The sequence below is a fragment of the Oncorhynchus clarkii genome, chromosome 17 (assembly GCF_045791955.1).
Source record: "Oncorhynchus clarkii lewisi isolate Uvic-CL-2024 chromosome 17, UVic_Ocla_1.0, whole genome shotgun sequence".
In the NCBI taxonomy this organism is placed as follows: Eukaryota; Metazoa; Chordata; class Actinopteri; order Salmoniformes; family Salmonidae; genus Oncorhynchus; species Oncorhynchus clarkii.
In genome coordinates this window covers 60,972,403-60,994,225 of record NC_092163.1, presented here as the reverse complement: position 1 = coordinate 60,994,225, position 21,823 = coordinate 60,972,403, and the positions used below count along the sequence as shown (strand labels likewise).

At 44.9% G+C, this 21,823-nt stretch overlaps 1 protein-coding gene across 9 annotated transcripts in view; it reads left to right on the top strand.

The window, feature by feature from the left end:
- The window catches only part of LOC139371215 (membrane-associated guanylate kinase, WW and PDZ domain-containing protein 1-like), a 173,765-nt gene that overhangs the window by 25,524 nt on the left and 126,418 nt on the right, over nt 1-21,823 (top strand). The window contains exon 1 of one of the 9 annotated variants that reach the window (XM_071111416.1): nt 13,968-14,049. The exons of 7 other annotated variants lie outside the window; for them this stretch is intronic. The gene's annotated coding sequence lies outside the window, so the exon portion shown is untranslated. Of the gene's footprint in view, nt 1-13,967; nt 14,050-21,823 lie in introns of those variants that run through there. One more of the 9 variants, XM_071111412.1, reaches the window with a different exon arrangement.

Genomic DNA, 21,823 nt, shown 5'->3' with positions numbered 1-21,823 from the left:
TGCTTACTTACAAGCTCTAACCAATAGTGCAAAAAAGGTATTAGGTGAACAATAGGTAGGTTAAAGAAATAAAACAACAGTAAAATGACAGGCTATATACAGTAGCGAGGCTACATACTGGTTAGTCAGGCTGATTGAGGTAGTATGTACATGTAGATATGGTTAAAGTGACTATGCATATACAGTGGGGCAAAAAAGTATTTAGTCAGCCACCAATTGTCCAAATTCTCCTACTTAAAAAGATGAGAGGCCTGTAATTTTCATAATAGGTACAAATCCAGAAAATCACATTGTAGGATTTTTAATGAATTTATTTGCAAATTATGGTGGAAAATAAGTATTTGGTCACCTACAAACAAGCAAGATTTCTGGCTCTCACAGACCTGTAACTTCTTCTTTAAGAGGCTCCTCTGTCCTCCACTCATTACCTGTATTAATGGCACCTGTTTGAACTTGTTATCCGTATAAAAGACACCTATCCACAACCTCAAACAGTCACACTCCAAACTCCACTATGGCCAAGAGCTGTCAAAGGACACCAGAAACACAATTGTAGACTTGCACCAGGCTGGGAAGACTGAATCTGCAATAGGTAAGCAGCTTGGTTTGAATAAATCAACTGTGGGAGCAATTATTAGGAAATGGAATACAAGACCACTGATAATCTCCCTCGATCTGGGGCTCCACGCAAGATCTCACCCCGTGGGGTCAATATGATCACAAGAACGGTGAACAAAAATCCCAGAACCACACGGGGGGACCTAGTGAATGACCAGCAGAGAGCTGGGACCAAAGTAACAAAGCCTACCATCAGTAACACACTACGCCGCCAGGGACTCAAATCCTGCAGTGCCAGACGTGTCCCCCTGCTTAAACCAGTACATGTCCAGGCCCGTCTGAAGTTTGCTAGAGAGCATTTGGATGATCCAGAAGAAGATTGGGAGAATGTCATATGGTCAGATGAAACCAAAATATAACTTTTTGGTAAAAACTCAACTCGTCGTGCTTGGAGGACAAAGAATGCTGAGTTGCATCCAAAGAACACCATACCTACTGTGAAGCATGGGGGTTGGAAACATCATGCTTTGGGGCTGTTTTTCTCCAAAGTGACCAGGACGACTGATCCGTGTAAAGGAAAGAATGAATGGGGCCATGTATCGTGAGATTTTGAGTGAAAACCTCCTTCCATCAGCAAGGGCATTGAAGATGAAGCGTGGCTGGATCTTTCAGCATGACAATGATCCCAAACACACCGCCCGGGCAACGAAGGAGTGGCTTTGTAAGAAGCATTTCAAGGTCCTGGAGTGGCCTAGCCAGTCTCCAGATCTCAACCCCATAGACAATCTTTGGAGGGAGTTGAAAGTCAGTGTTGCCCAGCAACAGCCCCAAAACAACACTGCTCTAGAGGAGATCTGCATGGAGGAATGGGCCAAAATATCAGCAACAGTGTTTGAAAACCTTGTGAAGACTTACAGAAAATGTTTGACCTCTGTCATTGCCAACAAAGGGTATATAATAAAGTATTGAGATAAACTTTTGTTATTGACCAAATACTTATTTTCCACCATAATTTGCAAATGAATTCATTAAAAATCCTACAATGTGATTTTCTGGATTTTTTTTCTCATTTTGTCTGTCATAGTTGAAGTGTACCTATGATGAAAATTACAGGCCTCTCTCATCTTTTTAAGTGGGAGAACTTGCACAATTGGTGGCTGACTAAATACCTTTTTGCCCCACTGTACATGAATGTATAGTTAAAGTGACTATGCATATATGATAAACAGAGAGTAGCAGCAGCGTAAAAAGAGGTGTTGGGGGGCACACAATGCAAATAGCCATTTCATTACCTGTTCAGGAGTCTTGGGGCTTCCGGGTAAAAACTGTTGAGAAGCCTTTTTGTCCTAGACTTGGCACTCCGGTACTGCTTGCCATGCGGTTGTAGAGAGAACAGTCTATGACTGTTTTGGCTGGGGTCTTTGACAATTTTTAGGGCCTTCCTCTGACACCGCCTGGTGTAGAGTACCTGGATGGCAGGCAGCTTAGGCCCAGTGATGTACTGGGCCGTACGCACTACCCTCTGTAGTGCCTTGCGGGCAAAGGCCTAGCAATTGCCGTACCAGGCAGTGATGCAACCGGGTCAGGATGCTCTCGATGTTGCAGCTGTAGAACCTTTTGAGGATCTCAGGACCCATGCCAAATCTTTTTAGTTTCCTGAGCTGGAATAGGCTTTGTCGTGCCTTCTTCACGACTGTCTTGGTGTGTTTGGACCTTTCTAGTTTGTTGTTGATGTTGACACCAAGGAACTTGAAGCTCTCAACCTGCTCCACGCCCTGTCGATCAGAATGGGGGCTTGCTCAGTCCTCCTTTTCCTGTAGTCCACAATAATCTCCTTAGTCTTGGTTACGTTGAGGGATAGGTTGTTATTCTGGCACCACCCGGCCAGGTCTCTTACTTCCTCCCTATAGGCTGTCTCGTCGTTGTTGGTGATCAGGCCTACCACTGTTGTGTCGTCTGCAAACTTAATGATGGTGTTGGAGTCATGCCTGGCCATGCAGTCGTGGGTGGACAGGGAGTACAGGAGGGGACTGAGCATGCACCCCTGAGGATCAGCGTGGCAGATGTGTTGCTACCTACCCTCACCACCTGGGGGCGGCCCATCAGGAAGTCCAGGATCCAGTTGCAGAGGGAGGTGTTTAGTCCCAGGATCCTTAGCTGAGTGATGAGCTTTGAGGGTGCTATGGTGGTGAATGCTGAGCTGTAGTCAATGAATAGCATTCTCACATATGTGTTCCTTTTGTCCAGGTGGGAAAGGGCAGTGTGGAGTGCAATAGAGATTGCATCATCTGTGGATATGTTTGGGCGGTATGCACATTGGAGTGGGTCTAGGGTTTCTGGAATAATGGTGTTGATGTGAGGGAGCTCGCGGCTGTAGTCTGTAATAGTTTGCAAGCCGGTGTAGTATGATTTAATGTTAGCCCTGTATTGACGCTTTGCCTGTTTGATGGTTCGTCGCAGGGCATAGCAGGATTTCTTGTAAGCTTCCGGTTTAGAGTCCCACACCTTGAAAGTGCCAGCTCTACCCTTTAGCTCAGTGCAAATGTTGCCTGTAATCCACGGCTTCTGGTTGGGGTATGTATGTACAGTCACTGTGGGGATGACGTTCTCGATGCACTTATTGATAAAGCCAGTAACTGATGTGGTGTACTCCTCAATACCATCTGTAGAATCCCTGAACACGTTCCAGTCTGTGATAGCAAAACAGTCCTGTTTATCATCTGCTTCATCTGACCATTTTTTATAGACCGAGTCACTGGTGCTTCCTGCTTTAATTTTTGCTTGTAAGCAGGAATCAGGAGGATAGAGTTGTGGTAGGATTTATCAAATGGAGGGCGAGGGAGAGCTTTATACGCATATCTGTGTGTGGAGTACAGGTGATCTAGAATTATTTTCCCTTTGGTTGCACATTTAACATGCTAATGGAATTTTGGTAGAACTGATCTAAGTTTCATCAGTCCACGGTAAGACAAATTGTCTATAAATGGAGAAAGTTAAGCACTGTTGCTACTCTCCCTATGTCACGTTCTGACCATAGTTCTGTTATTTTATCTTTGTTTTAGTAGCGTCAGGGCGTGAGTTGGGTGGGCAGTCTATGTTTGTTTCTCTATGTTGGTTTTTGAGTTCGGCCGAGTATGGTTCTCAATCAGAGGCAGCTGTCAATTGTTGTCCCTGATTGAGAATCATACTTAGGTAGCCTGGATTTCACTTTTGGGTTGTGGGTGTTTGTCTTCCGTGTCAGTGTTTGTCGCCACACAGGAGTGTTTCGTTCATTTCACGTTTATTGTTTTGTATTTCGTAGTGTTCAGTTTATGTTTTAAAATAAACATTATGGACACTTACCACCCTGCGTTTTGGTCCTCCGATCCTTCTGGCTTCTCCTCCTCAGAAGAGGAGGACGAGGTCCGTTACACCCTAGGAGTGGCCATCCTGCAAAGATGACTGCAAGAGCACAGCGCAGAATGCTCAATGAGGTTAAGAAGAATCCTAGTGTCAGCTCAAGTCTACGTTACTTAAAACACTAAACAATAATGGTGTTCATGGGAGGACACCAAGGAAGAAGCCACTGCTGTCCAGCAAGAACATTGCTGCACGTCTGACGTTCGCAAAAGAGCACCTGGATGTTCCACAGCGCTACTGTCAAAATATTCTGTGGACAGATTAAACTTAAGTTGAGTTGTTTGGAAGGAACACACAACACTATGTGTGGAGAAAAAAAGTCACAGCACACCAACATCAAAACTTCATCCCAACTGTAAAGTATGGTGGAGGGAGCATCATGGTTTTGGGCTGCTTTGATGCCTCAGGGCCTGGACAGCTTGCTATCATTGACGGAAAAATGAATTCCCAAGTTTATCAAAACATTTTGCAGGAGAATGTAAGGCAATATGTCTGTGAATTGAAGCTCAACAGAAGTTAGGTGATGCAACAGGACAACGACCCAAAACACAGAAGTAAATCAACAACAGAATGGCTTCAACAGAAGAAAATACACCTTCTGGAGTGGCTCAGTCGGAGTACTGACCTAACCTGATTGAGATGCTGTGGCATGACCTCGAGTGGTTCACACCAGACATCCCAAGAATATTGCTGAACTGAAACAGATTTGTAAAGAGGAATGGTCCAATATTCCTCCTGACCGTTGTGTAGGTCTGATTCGCAACTACAGAAAATGTTTGGTTGAGCTTATTGCTGTCAAAGGATGGTCAACCAGTTATTAAATCCAAGGGTTCTTATACTTTTTGCACCCTGCACTGTGAATGTTTACGCGGTGTGTTCAGTAAAGACATGAAAACGTTGAATTGTTTGAGTGTTATTGTTGTGACTTAGATGAAGATAAGATCACATTATATGACCAATTTATGCAGAAATCCAGTTAATTCCAAAGGGTTCACATACTTTTTCTTGCCACTGTATATAATTGGTAGTGTTATCTTGCGCTAGTCTGCTGTACATGTGCCTAAATTCTGTATTTTTCATCCTATAGCTTGTTCTCCATCTTTTTAAATAGCAAGTCAACGTATTCAGCACTTATTTCCATGACTGATCAAAACATTTTCTGTTCTGCTCACTTTTGTAAATTGCATACAGTCAGTTGCTTGAAATGGGATCGATATCCATCTCTTGCAATGCAATGCAATGCAACTAAATTGCAGGCAATTTTGGAGGGGTGACACAGGGAGCAACCCAGATGCAACTTTGTTGCAAGCAACATAAATTGCGTCCAGATTGCTTCATGTGACATTGGCTTTAGCAACATGAGTATTTATTTAGAAGTGTCTTATTTGTAAAATTTCCAACAAGTACATGTAAACCTATTTTGGTATGGATGTAGTTAAATTCCCAGGTGCATGTGTGCACTCGCCTTCTACAAAGCTATTCAGAGAGGCGAAATAAAGACATCTCTCTGTAGTGAGAGTTTTCAGGGCTGTACCACATGCAATACAGAATATGATGTGAACTGTACAGTAGGATTTACAGATTGATTAGTTCCTGCCTCTGCCTACTAAGTACCTCTGTACTTAGTAGGCAGAGATAAGCAGGCCAGGTTCCTCTTAAACCAGAGATAGCAGCCCACATTCACTAATCTATGAACATGGATGAGGGAGGTGCATGAGATTTGCATGTTAACCAAAGGAGTGGAAGAAAATGTACTGCTTTGTTCTTCCTGTCTCATGTCCAGACCACAGGCTGCCTGCTGTGTGTGTGTGGGCTAACTAAGTGGGCTTTGCATGCAAATCTTGTCCTGACTGTGTGACTGGCTGCCCAAACAAGCCTACAGGCACAAACAAGGTCATAAAAACGTTCTGCTCTGTTTTCATGTGTTTCTGTTTTACAATATATTATGTATTGTCAACTGGCAAGTGTTGTGCTTCGTCTGACTTTTCTGATGATTCGTATTTTTGCTTGTTTATTTCTAAGCTCTGCTACCTGTTCTCCATTTCCCCCACCTCTGGAGCGTAGCTTCAGATGGTTCAGTCACAGAGCACCTTGGATGGAGTAGTCTAAAGAGAGTGGACATGAGCATCCTCATGACCACTTAGCTAGCTCCTGCTCTCTCCACTGTTAGAAGTCAACAGAGGGATGGCACACACACACACTCTCTCTCTCTCTCTCTCTCTCTCTCTTTCTCTCTCTCTGTCTCTCTCTCTCTCTCTCTCTCTCTCTCTCCCTCTCCCTCTCCCTCTTTTTATTTACATGTTTTTTTTTCTCTCTTCCTTGCCTTTCTCTCTCCTGCCTCTCTTTTCTCCTCTAACAAACACGGCTGAAGATGAGCGAGGGCAGGGCAGAGAAAGAGACTGGGGCCTATATATCCTGTGTGAGCATTGTTCTCTATTTACCTGGGTTCATTCAGCCTAGCTAAACGCCAGCTGTACCCAGGGATATTTCTGGCTTCCTACATATACTGACAGAGAGATAAACAGCTAGAGGTCAACAGTCAGGCCTTGTTCAGACTATGTATAGGTTATAACCGGGTTGTGCAGAGTTAGGCGCCCTAGGCTGCATATGAATCCGTTTTTGTATTGTTTTTGTATTGTTAGGTACTACTGCTCTGTTGGAGCTAGAAACATAAGCATTTTGCTGCACCGGCGATAACATCTGCAAATATGTGTACGCTACCAATAAAATTGTGTTTTTACAGCAGCTCTGCTGGGCAGTGCAATGTATGTACCCCTCTCCTCGCCTCCTCTTCTGACAGCACTCCGTTGATCCGTGAAGGGATTGTGTTGTGAGCGCTACAGAACGCAGCTCCCTCATATGAAGGGGGGCAGGTAGCCTACAGGTTAGAGCATTGTGCCAGTAACCAAAAGGTTGCTGGTTCAAATACCGGAACTGACAAGGAAAAAAATGTCACTGTGCCCTTGAGCAAGGCACTTAACCCTAATTGTTCCAGGGGTGCTGTAAAATGGTGACCCCAGCCGTTACCCCACTCCCTCACTCCCTGCGAGTGTTTCGGGGAATTGGGATATGCAAAAAAAAAATGTATCCATTACCCACAAATATAAGCACCCCTATTATTATTATTGTTATTGTTATTATTATTGTTATTATTATTATGTCTTCTTCCTTTTCCCCTCTGGCTGGGTGTGGGAGAAAGGAAGGACAGGGTAGGACGTGTGAGCTACTGAGGCACAGGAGGACATGTGGGTATGGATAGGGTAGACGTTTACTTGATTACACTCAACATTTACTCTCTTTCTCTCTATCTCTATTTGAAATTTGAGTGGTACATTTGACTGATGATTTATCAATATGAATTATCTTTAGATGACGTGACTCCATAATCTCTGTGTTCCTGTGGAGGCTGATACTGTAGCTGCCTCCTGGGAGATTCATTCCAGCATTCACACTCAAATGGAAAACATTCGGAGAGCCAAATGCAGGCAGGCACCCTACCCATCTACCTTTTCACCGCTCATCCCCCCCGAGACTCATATTACTAGCAATCTATCACTTGAGGCTGTCTGGGGAAGGCTTTATGAGAGAGGGGCACATCATTGCTATCTTCCTGTCTATCGTTCCCCCTCTCTGCCCATCCTTGTCTGTGGGAGAGGAGGCATTGCCTCAGGGTTTAGGGCCATGTGTCCATCTGTGTCCCAGAACCTGTTGACCTCTCCTTGGTCAGTCACCCCATAGGGCAGGCTGGCTGCTGCCCAGGTATTCCAACACCAAACACCTCCCCTGTTTACCCTGCTTGGGTCCCTGTTGGTTCAGTCAGTGGTGACACCACAACATCCTACTCCAACCTCTGTAGGACTAAATCATTCCTGGCCTGGGTCTCTGTGGTGGTGGTGTGTGTGTTAGTTCTTTTAGGTTATATTTATTCACACCAAAGAAAAGAAGTGAACGACAAAACAGTACAGATAACTGGTAAAAACGGTGTGCAGGGGAGGTTGGAAGCCCAAAAGCGCTGATATGAAAACCACACCACAAATATAAGAACAAAAAAAGTTTGTTCAATCAGTTAAACAAAGCATATGAACTATAATTGTACATGATATACTCAGTGTACAGTATATATACTGTGTATGTGAGCGAGTAGACAGAATCATTAAACTGTCGGGGCCTTGAGCGGAAGGCGGCAGATATTACCCCCATATAACACATGGGTGAGATTGACGGGTCTGTAGTAGGTCCCTCCTCCCCGATCAGGCTGTGTGAGTAAGCGACCACAAATCAGCCTCTCATTTATTTTTTGCTGGAGAGGGGGGTTAATGCGTTCTCATCCCCCCACCACAACATATTTCCCCATACTCAATGCCTGAGTGTGACTTGTTGTGATTGGTGGGTTGTGGTGTTCCTGCTAATAAAAGACTTGGGTGTCAGCAGAGCACAGCTACGGGGAGGTTAGATTCTATCTCCCAGTAGCTGAGTAGTTCTATGTGATATTGTTAGGTTCTTATCTTTCAGAGTAAATAACTCATGGACACTAGAGAAGCTTTAACCAAGTTGAATTCTTCCCAAAGGTTCTGTACAGCTGTATTCAGACAACCCAACACTTATCCCATCCAGATATATACACTGCTCAAAAAAATAAAGGGAACACTTAAACAACACAATGTAACTCCAAGTCAATCACACTTCTGTGAAATCAAACTGTCCATTTAGGAAGCAACACTGATTGACATTAAATTTCACATGCTGTTGTGCAAATGGAATAGACAACAGGTGGAAATTATAGGCATTTAGCAAGACACCCCCAATAAAGGAGTGGTTCTGCAGGTGGTGACCACAGACCACTTCTCAGTTCCTATGCTTCCTGGCTGATGTTTTGGTCACTTTTGAATGCTGGCAGTGCTTTCACTCTAGTGGTAGCATGAGACGGAGTCTACAACCCACACAAATGGCTAAGGTAGTGCAGCTCATCCAGGATGGCACATCTGTGTCTGTCAGCGTAGTGTCCAGAGCATGGAGGCACTACCAGGAGACAGGCCAGTACATCAGGAGACGTGGAGGAGGACGTAGGAGGGCAACAACCCAGCAGCAGGACCGCTACCTCCGCCTTTGCGCAAGGAGGAGCACTGCCAGAGCCCTGCAAAATGACTTCCAGCAGGCCACAAATGTGCATGTGTCTGCTCAAACGGTCAGAAACAGACTCCATGAGGGTGGTATGAGGGCCCGACGTCCACAGGTGGGGGTTGTGCTTACAGCCCAACACCATGCAGGACGTTTAGCATTTGCCAGAGGTAGCCTGACTGCCATTAGGTACCGAGATGAGATCCTCAGACCCCTTGTGAGACCATATGCTGGTGCGGTTGGCCCTGGGTTCCTCCTAATGCAAAACCATGCTAGACCTCATGTGGCTGGAGTGTGTCAGCAGTTCCTGCAAGAGGAAGGCATTGATGCTATGGACTGGCCCACCCGTTCCCCAGACCTGAATCCAATTGAGCACATCTGGGACATCATGTCTCGCTCCATCCACAGACTGTCCAGGAGTTGGCGGATGCTTTAGTCCAGGTCTGGGAGGAGATCCCTCAGGAGACCACAGGTCACACACACTAGGTCACACACACTACTCATTTTGACTTGTTTTAAGGACATTCCATCAAAGTTGGATCAGCCTGTAGTGTGGTTTTCCACTTTAATTTTGAGTGTGACTCCAAATCCAGACCTCCATGGGTTGATAAATTTGATTTCCATTGAAATGTTTTGTGTGATTTTGTTGTCAGCACATTCAACTATGTAAAAAAAAAATGTATTTAATAAGAATATTTCATTCATTCAGATCTAGGATGTGTTATTTTAGTGTTCCCTTTATTTTTTTGAGCAGTGTATATATATATCCCACTTAAGACACTCCTCCTTCTCTCCAATCCTTATATCTTATGGTTTAACAGGAAAAGTGTAACAAGATACCAAACCCTTATTACTCAGGTGACCTGTCCTCACCTCCTGACCTCAACCCCTCCTTCACCTCATCCACAGATGTCCATCTGTCTTTCCTGTTTCAACATGGTGCTCTGCTCCCGTCCCCCAACACATTTCAACACATTCCACAGTTATCTGTCTTTCCACAGATATTCTATGCTTCTTCTCTATCATTTATTTAACATCTCAATGTTCAAAATGTCGTATCCAACAATGTGTATGTCCAACGAATGTGTGTGTGTCAGGGCTGGGGTAAAATCGAATTGAAGGCAGTCAAGTCAGGAAGTGATAAACATTTTTAAGGAAAGGATAAACTTTCTAATTCTCAGTTTATTGAGAGGTCATTGAAAATAGATACTCTTTTTTTTTCAATTTGAATTGACCCCAGCACTGGTGCGCATGTGTGTGTGTTTGCGGTCCTGCTGGCTTGCTGTGCGGTGTGATTGATGCAGTGCATCCTCGGCTGCAGCACGTCATCTGCATAATTGCTCCCTCCCACCGTTTGGCAAGGAGTAGAAAAACCACTGACATTAACGACAGAAGGCCACTGTACTCCTCCATCTCCCTCCTCTCTGCTCCTTACTTACGAAGGCGTCCACATGCTTCCCAGCCGAAACAGTTTGGAACAGTTCTTGCATATATTATTACAACATTTTGTATGTTTTGGACTTAGGCAATACTTTTTTTGGGCTGTTCAGGCACACAATGTGAGGCACGCCAAAGTTTGTAGCCGAAGTCTACGCCCCCCTCGTCGGCTATTGATCACCATAGGGATTCTACAATGACGTGCCTGTTGTCATTTAACGAGAGACGACACATCCTTCACTTGAGAAATACTGCACCAAACATCCGAGTCAGATGTAAATATTGCGCAGCTAAGATCTCCTCGGCAAAATCTGCAAATTAAGGGAGTATGTGAGCACACTCATTCTTTCAACTAAAGCATGCTGACACCTCTACATATCGCTCTCCTTTAGAACCACCATACCCAACTCTACTCTTTCCTCTGCATCCTAATAACTTTCAGGCTTTTTAAGTTCATAATTTCTGATCTGTTTTCCTTGTTGTAAAACTAGCGAGCAAATTCTATTTTTTACATCCTTTTTGTTTGGAGAGAGCAGTGAGAGCTTTTTAAAGTTATTTAACAGCACAAGAGAATCAATAACTTCTCTTGTTTGATAAAATAATGTCGAAATATGTTTCTACCCGCAGGCCAATTGTCTAGAGCTGAACAGCAACATCAACAACTTGACGTTTTCAGGTTCAGAACACTCTCATTCTCAGAGTTCGTGTTAATGCCCAGCTCTGAGACTGTTTATTAGGCCTGCAATGCAGAGAACCAGAGTGGGAGTGAGGTTTTACAGACAATCTAGTTTTTAGTGATTCACGATTCATTTCTGCTACCAGTTCAGGTTTAGCAGAGTTGTCATGAATAGTGAAGTCTTGGTGATGTTTGTTTGTTTTGGGTGAGTGACTTCCATTTGTGGCGCTGTCTGTTTTGGGTATATTTTTCATAGCTTAGTTCATACAGTTTACTTTCAGCTCCCATCTCAGACCTGGATGGATTCTTTACTGTAACTGGCATAGCAGCAGCTTCCTGGATCCCCTCCGATCCCCTCAGATCCCCTCCTCAGATCCCCTCCTCAGATCCCCTCCTCAGATCCCCTCCTCAGATCCCCTCCTCAGATCCCCTCAGATCCCCTCCTCAGATCCCCTCCTCAGATCCCCTCCGATCCCCTCAGCCTCACTAGCATGTTCATGTAAAAGTATGTTAATGAAAACGCTATGCCCTCCCTGCCTTAATCACAAAATGTGCTTTAAATTTACATTCTTGCCCCTGGACCTAGACCGGCTCTGACTCGGCTTTCTTTATGAAAGGTGTTGTTTGTGTGATGCACCACTGTGGAAGACCGTGACTTGACAACGGGACAGTATGCAGTGTGTGAGGGAGCAGAGAAGTGTGCTGAGAAGTGGAGTTTTTCCCGCTCAACCTGGACCTGAACAGACAGATAACAATCAGACCCGGGCCCGAATGGACCGGTCATTTAAAAAAGAAAATGGGTTTCGGACCCGACAACAATCTCAGCCGAACCCGAATATACCCGAGGACAACCCAACCGAGATCCGACCCGTACCCTAACAGGCCCGGGTCTAGACGAGACCCGTTTTGAACAGAGTGACACAAACGTTATGTTCATCAGCCAAGTTGCTCTTCTAGTTAACAAATAGGTTATGTTGGCTTGGCTGTCTAGAAGATAATAAATTCACCTTATTACCGTAACATAAATATGTTCTAGGCTATAGCCATGGTCGGGTCCACTTGGGTCTATCAGCTGTAATTACATAGACCCGAGACCCAATGACAATCAAACATGAGCTGACCGAGAGCTGAGGGACGGATTAGTATTCTGGATCCGGACCTGCTCAGGGATCGCGGTTATTCAGGTTTGGCTGGGCCCATGAAGACCTCTACTGAGGAGTATGTAGTGTAGGATCTGGCTAGAAGGTCTGTGGCTCTCTCTCTCTCTCTCTTTCCTCCCTTTTCTCTCTCTCTCTCTCTCTCTCTCTCTCTCTCTCTCTCTCTCTCTCTCTCTCTCTCTCTCTCTCTCTCTCTCTCTCTCTCTCTCTCTCTCTCTCTCTCTCTCTCTCTCTCGCTCTCTCTCTCTTCCCCCTTTTCTCTCTCTATCCTCCCTTCTCTCCCTTCTAGGATCTGGCTAGAAGTTCTGTGGCTCTCTCTCTCTCTCTCTTTCCTCCCTTTCTCTCTCTCTCCTCCCTTTTCTCTCTCCCTCTCTCTCTCCTCCCTTTCTATCTCTCTCTCTCTCGCTCTCTCTCTTCCCCCTTTTCTCTCTCTATCCTCCCTTCTCTCTCTCTCTCTCTCTCTCTCTCTCTCTCCCCCCTTTTCTCTCTCTCCTCCCTTTTCTCTCTCTCTCTCTCTCTCTCCACCCTTTCTCCCTCTCTCCTCCCTTTTCTCTCTCTCTCTCTCTCTCTCTCCTCCCTTTTCGCTCTCTCTCTCTCTCTCTTCCTCCCTTTTCTCTCTCTCTCTCTCTCTCTCTCTTTCCTCCCTTTTCTCTCTCTCTCTCTCTCTCTCTCTCTCCCTCCCTTTGTCTCTCTCTCCTCCCTTCTCTCTCTATCCTCCCTTCTCTCTCTCCTCCCTTCGTCTCATCTCTCTCTTTTCTCTCGCTCTGTCTCTCTGATTTACTGCTGACAATGCAAGACTGACATTTCTCTCTGCCATTTTCTTCTGGCTCTGACTTGACTAAAAGCTTTGCCTTCATTACAGAATTGATTTTAATCCCCATTCGAAGAATGCAAACTCTTGGTATTCAGTCTCCATAGAAAACTGTACTGTAAGCTATGCTTTGTTTACGTCATGCTGTACGTCATGCTCTGTCAATATTGGAGACGGCATCAAACAAACCATAACTGAATTTTGTCTATGAGACAAGTCCAAGCCTAAATGGGAAGCAGGCTGTGATGTTTGAGAATGATCTTTGATCTAGCCAATGAGAGAGGGGGAGAGAGGATAAATGTGCTTGAACCTGCTCTAGAGGAATGTGGGTTGTCTGATGTCATCATCCACCAATGCAGCCAGTTTCAGCCTCGTCTGGGCAGCCGCACAGCTTTGGTTTCTGTTCAACTGGGTGTGTGTTTATGTGCCCGCTCTTTTATAGTACTTTACAAATAGCTAGTCAAAAAACTCTGCATGACTTTTGGAGGATGGCCTGACAGACAGGATAGGAGGTGTCCTCTGTCACTGGCAATATTTATCAATTCTGCAGCGGTACATTTCATAGTTATTGACAAACTTAGATCAGTGAAAATGTTGAAAGAATTGTTCTCAGTTCTGCAATGGACCACCATGAAGTGAATGAATCATGCAACCAATGGGAGTATTTTGCTCTTTGTTGTGACTCTTTGAGGGAGGTGATCATATCATGCAAGCACCTGCCCTTCCCATTGTGACAGTGTCAGGTGTGTGTGTGTCCATGTTCTCAGGCAGAAACTGAAGGAGTCACATACAGGTTCAGTCATGCTAGATTAGGAAGCCGAGAGGACGAGGGAATCACATCTCTAAATTCCCACCAACCCATAAAACACACATAAACCAAAGAGCTCCTGAAGGTAAGCCTGAAGAATGGTCTCAACTGAACAAGAACAATTTAAGTAGTTCTTGCAGTTTCATGCCTAAAGTACAGTACGCTAGTATTTGTATTATATAAGTAAATTGTAGACTGTAATGTGTATAAGGAGCTTTACTGCTACTCATATGCCATGGCTCTTTCCATAGGCTAATTACCGTGTTTGAATTTGACTGGTTTCTAGGGAAGTTTGGAGTCAGGTGTGGCTTCACCAGTTGTTTTTGTCACAGGAATATGAAAGATTGTGATGACGAATGCAGCGGCCATTTCATCCTGCCTCCCATGCTGGAGAGAGAAAACGAGAGCTTATAGTTACATTTCTTCAGTATTTTGCTTCCTCTTTTCATCTAGCTGTTCCCTCCTCTCGCCTCCTCTCGTCTCCTCTCCACCCCCTCTCTTCTCTCTGTCTTGCGTGAACCATCGTGGTGGTCCCAATAGAGTCCTGGACGGTGCTGTGCAGTCAGGGGAACAGGAGAATGTGATGCTGTGCAGGAGTAAAAGTGGACATAGAACAGCCAGATCTGGACAGGAAGTATACAACTGATAAGAAATGCTCTGTTTCTTCTTCTTCATTCAGGCCAGGAAGCTTTCTGAAACGGGTGGGGTGTGTTAGAATCCTGTCAGGATTGTGTTTATTAATGCACAGGACAGGGTATTGTCCACCTCCAGAGTATACTACATGTCATACGCAAACATGAGCACCACCAACAACTGTCATATGGTTTGGTTTGTGTGCTGGATTGTGTTTGTACAGTGATATCAGTGTCGGATAACCTCAGCATGATCAGCCCTTTGTATACAAAGAGACACTCACTGTATTGTCTCATTGGGGTCAGAGCGAGGTCAGTGGCGTAATCTTGAAATGTAGTGTGTCCTGCTGCAGTAATTGTGTGTGTAATTGATCCCACTTTATGGAGACATATTATCAGACAGGGAGAAAAGGGGCCATTACACAGCAGAGGAGCCCAGCAGAGTGATTGACTGGAGGATAGAAAAGCTAAGATCATTATTTTCTTTAAGTGTGTCAAGATGTCTGTTCAAAGCAGTAACATGAGGGGTAGAATTAGTAGCATTTGGGGGTAGCATTTAGTCATGGATATATCCAGCTGCATGTACACAATGGACAGTATGAGGTGTGCGTTTGTGTGTGAAAAAGAAGTGGGTTGGATGGGAAGTCTCTCAATACTTCAGGGTCCCTCTGGTGGCCAGGAGACCCACCTCCTGCCACTGCCTCCAGTGCAATGGTTGCTATAATAGCCTTGAGAGGGGGGCAGGATTGATGTTAGCTTTGTTAAAGGTGTCACACGGCTTAATTGATGGCTGAGGAAAGCCAGACCCAAGTTTGGCAACGACGCTGTCACCACAGGCACACCCGGCCCGGGAATCTATAGAAAAGGATGTCACAGCACAAACATATTAATCAATAGGCATCTCTCCAAGCTCTCTTCATCTCTCCAAGCTCACTCCATTTATTCCAAGCTCTTTCCGTCTATTCCAAGCTCTTTCCGTCTATTCCAAGCTCTCTCCATCTCTCCAAGCTCTCCGTCTATTCCAAGCTCTCCGTCTATTCCAAGCTTCTCCGTCTATTCCAAGCTCTTCCTCTATTCCAAGCTCTCCGTCTATTCCAAGCTCTCCGTCTATTCCAAGCTCTCCGTCTATTCCAAGCTTCTCCGTCTATTCCAAGCTCTCCGTCTATTCCAAGCTCTCCGTCTATTCCAAGCTTCTCCGTCTATTCCAAGCTTCTCCGTCTATTCTAAGCTCTCCGTCTATTCCAAGCTCTCCGTCTATTCCAAGCTTCTCCGTCTATTCCAAGCTCTTCGTCTATTCCAAGCTCTTCGTCTTTTCCAAGCTCTCTCCATCTATTCCAAGCTCTCTCCATCTATTCCAAGCTCTCTCCATCTATTCCAAGCTCTCCATCTATTCCAAGCTCTCTCCATCTATTCCAAGCTCTCCATCTATTCCAAGCTCTCTCCATCTATTCCAAGCTCTCTCCATCTATTCCAAGCTCTCTCCGTCTCTCCAAGCTCTCCATCTCTCTAAGCCCTCCATCTATTCCAAGGTGTCTCCATCTCTCCAGGCTCTCTCCATCTCTCTAATCCCTCTCCATCTATTCCAAGGTGTCTCCATCTCTCCAGGCTCTCTCCATCTCTCTAATCCCTCTCCATCTATTCCAAGGTGTCTCCATCTCTCCAGGCTTTCTCCATCTCTCTAATCCTTCTCCATCTATTCCAAGCTGTCTCCATCTCTCCAGGCTCTCTCCATCTCTCCCCTGAGGTGCACAGAGGGGTATTTACACTAGAACACGACCACATTGGACTGCTGTTCGACTGAACACACACCCTCTCCTCTCATCTCCCTGGTTGAAATTAGAAGCTGGGTGAGAGTGCAAATGTCATGCTTATTGATCAGAGAGTTGGAGCAATCAGACTACAGGCCAGTCCCCCTTGTTTAATGACTCATTAAAGAGGCTCATTAGAGGCATGTACAGTTTTCAGGGTAGAGTACAGTCTTCAGGGTAGAGACAGAGAGTGCTCAGTACAGTCATCTCATCTGCCCTGGCCTGGCCTGCATGCGTTTAAGGTAATTTACAGATTGCTAATGAACAGCAGAGTGCGTTGCTCTCTATTCGGGCTGGGGTTAATAGTAGGTTATGTTACTGTATGTGCAGTGTTCTGGAACTTCACTCATCTATTACTGCTGGTGAGTCTGGAAGTCCCAAAGGAAATCAACATGTGTTTGAGGAAGGGTTGTGGTTGTGAACCAAACTGAAATTGTGCATTTAATCCGGAACAATTTACTCTGCTTATTTAATAGCATATCTGTTTTTACTCACTGTAGTTTTCTAACTGACCCAATATTATTGAATTATCTGTTTAAGACTTAATTATTCTTATTCCCAGCTGCTACCAGTCTGTTTGGTAGTCCTGCCCTGTTCTCTCCTGTCCTTTCCTGCAGTGCCCTCCTCCAGTAGGATATTTAGGTTTCCTTGTTTATCTCTGCTGGGAATGGTCAGGAAGCCACTTCCTCCTTCATCTTTTGGGGCCATTAGTGTAATGCCGTGTTTGTTAGGCCTCATCTACTGCTCACATAGCAGTATTAGACATATGATTAGATATATGATTATATATATGCTGCATTTAGGTAGATGTTCTGTGTGTTTTCCTTTTTTCTACACAATGATGTGATATTTTTGATATCAGAGATCAGAACTTGATCCAAATGGTGTATTGTTCCTTTTTATTGAGCTTTGTTCATTGGGTAAGATTAAAAACACCTTCAGTCGTCTGGGATGGGAGAACGTCTTGTTTGAGAGCAGGTGATAACACTGCGTTGGGCTGGTGGATAAAGTCTTGTTTGAGGGCCAGTAATAACACTGCGTTGGGCCGGTGGAGAAATTCTTGTTTGAGAGCCAGTAATAACACTGCGTTGGGCCGGTGGATAAAGTCTTGTTTGAGGACCAGTAATAACACTGTGTTGGGCCGGTGGATGAAGTCTTGTTTGAGCCAGTGATAACACTGCGTCGGGCCGGTGGAGAAAGTATTGTTTGAGGGCCAGTAATAACACTGCGTTGGGCCGGTGGATAAAGTCTTGTTTGAGCCAGTGATAACACTGCGTTGGGCCGGTGGATAAAGTCTAGTTTGAGGACCAGTAATACCACTGCGTTGGGCCGGTGGATAAAGTCTTGTTTGAGCCAGTGATAATACTGCGTCGGGCCGGTGGATAAAGTCTTGTTTGAGCCAGTGATAATACTGCGTCGGGCCGGTGGAGAAAGTCTTGTTTGAGAGCCAGTAATAGCACTGCGTTGGTCCGGTGGATAAAGTCTTGTTTGAGGACCAGTAATAACACTGCGTTGGGCCGGTGGATAAAGTCTAGTTTGAGGACCAGTAATACCACTGTGTTGGGCCGTTGGATAAAGTCTTGTTTGAGCCAGTGTTAACACTGCGTTGGGCCGGTGGATAAAGTATTGTTTGAGAGCCAGTAATAACACTGCGTTGGGCCGGTGGATAAAGTATTGTTTGAGAGCCAGTAATAACACTGATTTGGGCCGGTGGAGAAATTCTTGTTTGAGAGCCAGTGATAACACTGCGTTGGGCCGGTGGATAAAGTCTTGTTTGAGAGCCAGTAATAACACTGATTTGGGCCGGTGGAGAAAGTCTTGTTTGAGAGCCAGTAATAACACTGATTTGGGCCGGTGGAGAAAGTCTTGTTTGAGAGCCAGTAATAACACTGATTTGGGCCGGTGGAGAAAGTCTTGTTTGAGAGCCAGTAATAACACTGATTTGGGCCGGTGGAGAAAGTCTTGTTTGAGAGCCAGTAATAACACTGCGTTGGGCCGGTGGATAAAGTCTTGTTTGAGGGCCAGTAATAACACTGATTTGGGCCGGTGGAGAAAGTAATACTTTGTTTTAGAATTAATGCCTCACCAGAGGTCAGAAGGGCATGGTGGAAATCACTGGCCAGTCATGTTGTTGTGAGCTTGTGCCAAGTCCCAAGGTTGGTTGAAAGGCAGGCTGGCTGTCCTCACCAATGATGTTGTGTGAATCAACATCATGTGATGTTCATGTTGGTCAATTTTATTTTAACAGTGCTTTTTGTCATTCAGGAGATCCCTATATGCACAGACAAAAACTCCCAGATAAACTAGGCTATATTGTCTGTAAACATCTTGATGGGTATTGTAAAATATGTTGACCACAATTTGAACAGTAGTGGTCCAGTAGCATCGCTGTAGTCAATAGGGGCATTGTGAGCTCTATAAGGGCGTCTGAGGCAGGGGAGAATCAGTTCATCAACATAAAGCAGCACAGGGACAGACCTAGAGAGGGGTAACGGGATTACTGAGCCGGTGGGCAGGGCGGACACAAACAGTGAGAAATCAATGCTCTAAAGAAACATTGCAGAACGCTGAATCTTTTATCTCCGCTCAATCAACTATTTAAACTTTGTGCTCTGAGTTAAGAGCTCCCCCTCTATCGATTCTGAATTGTTCTTCTTTGCGCTTAAATCTCTCTCTCTCTGAGGCAGTCAACTCAGGCCCTACTGTACCTGTGGGCCACAACAATAGTTTTTGCAGATAGTTACATTTTCTATTACCGTCGATATCAACCCTAACCCTTTTCTTGTCTCACTTTTCTTCTAAGTGCTCCATCAGTCCTGTATATATAGGGTGTATTAGGACAGTGGAGACTTGTGTCTCTGGCTGGTAGGTTGCTTTATGAGGTAGTCAGTGAGGAGTGGAGAGGCAGCTGGGTGTTTTTATAATGCCAGGCAGGGACCTGATTCATCTAGCTCCTATGGGCTGGCAGAAACAGGTTTAGTGCTTGCGTCAACAAACTGCTAAAGGCCTCTACTAGCAATATGCTGAGAGATTTTATATTGCCCCAGCATAAAATCACTTTCCCTAACTCTGGGCAGTGGGGTATGATGAGAAGAAAGAGAGCTATTTGTTATTGTCTACTACTGCATGTTGTTTTCTTTCCGCAGTATTTACAAACAGGCTGGCTCTGAGCAGACCACTGCAGACAGACACTAAGCACAGAAGGCAGACTGCGCTATGCTATGCTAGCAGAGCGAGCCCCAGGCAGAGTGAGACTTTGAAGCTAATACAATAGCCTGTTCCCTTCTGGCCTTGTTCATAATGAGATTGGAACACAGACATTTGGTCCCTTGATTAAAGCTACCAATCACAGTGAGGTTATCTGGTGACAGATTCCTCTGGCCTCGCTGTAATGGAGAATGTTATCGCCAACACCGTTATTACTGTCGCCTTAATTGCAAATGATGCCGTTGTTCACACCGGCAGGTTTCCTGGTCTACCCAGAGACACTTTATGATAATAGACTTTGATAGAGATAGTATTGTGTTGCCATTGAGTCAGACATACTAATTAAAATAACCATTCTACAGTACAATAGAGAGAAAATTAACTACATTTGCGACAGTGAAGTTAGCCATATCATCATTCATGTTTTCAGATTACCTCTTTACCCCAGTGCTGCCCCCAGGCAACATTGTTAGCATAGATCTGTTTGTGAGTAGTGCTGATGGGCCACTGCAGGCTGTGCTGACTGATTAGTGACATTAAGACCTGCATGGCAATGTTCTACTGGCCTGGGACTAGGCCTTATTCTCACTGCACTAAATTAAGATGGGGAGGAGGGGGGAATCATTGGTCATTGTAGTTGTATTTTTTGGAAAGCAGAGAACATGCCATTATTGCATTGGCATGCATAGCTACGCTTTGCCTTTTGAATGTAGCCTGAAATTGAGGCCATATGTCTTGATGTGATGGCATATATCCCCATGCTCTCAGTCTCTGATGAAGAAAACTTAAGCTAGAACACATTTTTATTTACGTTTCTGAGAGAGTGGCCTTTTTCAGGGGCACCGTTATGAGGAAATGTGAACTGTGGGGAAGGAGAATTGAGGTGTAGTGTGATTCCACTGTTTATTTAACTGCTGTTCTGTATGGACCACCTTCTGCAAACCTCCTCTGTGACGTTCTAGTGAAACTAGGCTTTGTTTCTATAGCCAGGATATGGCAATAAATCCCCTTTGTTTTTGTAGTCTGGAACATTTCAAAACATCTCTTTTGTATTTATATTAAACCATTAAATGTTTCCATTCAGCAGTCTAAGTGATCCACGGTGCCTGTGTCGTGGATCAGTACACACCACATTAACAATAGTTCTTGTGCCAAAGTTTCCATGAAGTGGCCTGCATCTGGTCTGGATAAAAACCTGCTAGTCTTTATTATCAAAATCCAAAAGCCTGAAACATGCAAATGACAGCATCACATATTTCTGTCTTCAGTTGGTTCTGCAGGTCGTCAGTCACTCTGCGGTACAGTTTCAGGGCCTTGAGCACACGAGTCAGGATGGAGGCAGTTGTTGCAGAAGAGAAACCTGACTGACTACTTCCAACAGTCCTGCCAGTATTGTGTTCCATCTTAACGTTCAAGGTGTGGCTGTAGTGATGTCATCACCAGTAGCATGTGTACTATACAGATTACTGGAACTGTACAATTACTACAGTACATCTGTAAGTACTTAACTACCTCCACTCTATCAGTCCCATAGTTTAGTTTCCTTGAACCAGTCCTCTGAGGCCGGTCTGAGACCCACAGTAGTAGTTGAGTATTACTGCAGTGCTGTACTGTGGGCTTAATGGGCTCTATCCTCTGGGTCTATGGGTTCCGTATCAGGACTATGGGACGACTGCTACCTGCCTACTCCATTTGTCACAGGGGTAATGTGCTCCACGGCCTGAGAGGAGTGCCTAGTGCGGTTCTGCCTATCTATCTGGCCAGCTAAACTCCCCTGTACGCCCTCCCTCTCCTCTAACTTCTGCACAATCGCTCACTTTACTGTGGCTCATAATTGGATTGGATATTCTGCTAAATAAAATGAAAATAAGTGACTGCTGTGCTGCAGAAGTCTGGAGTTCCTCGTGACAAACGGGAGAGGCAATATCCTGATGGTTGACTAACTCGGGAACCATAAATAAGCCAGAATACTCCCAATATTCACGTTGTCCATTGTGACTTGTTGACTAATTTATCAGCTACTGTATGTTATTGTGCTGCAGGCTATTAGGCAGTTATGCTACAGCCGAGCTGTCAGTTGAATAACATAGTCAGACCATTACTGGCACTTAACAGCGGTATACCTCTGTGGCCATGACACCCTCAACACACAATTGGAATCAGGCATTTTATGCAGAGTGCCATAAACACTCCAGAACCGATAAATAGGTGC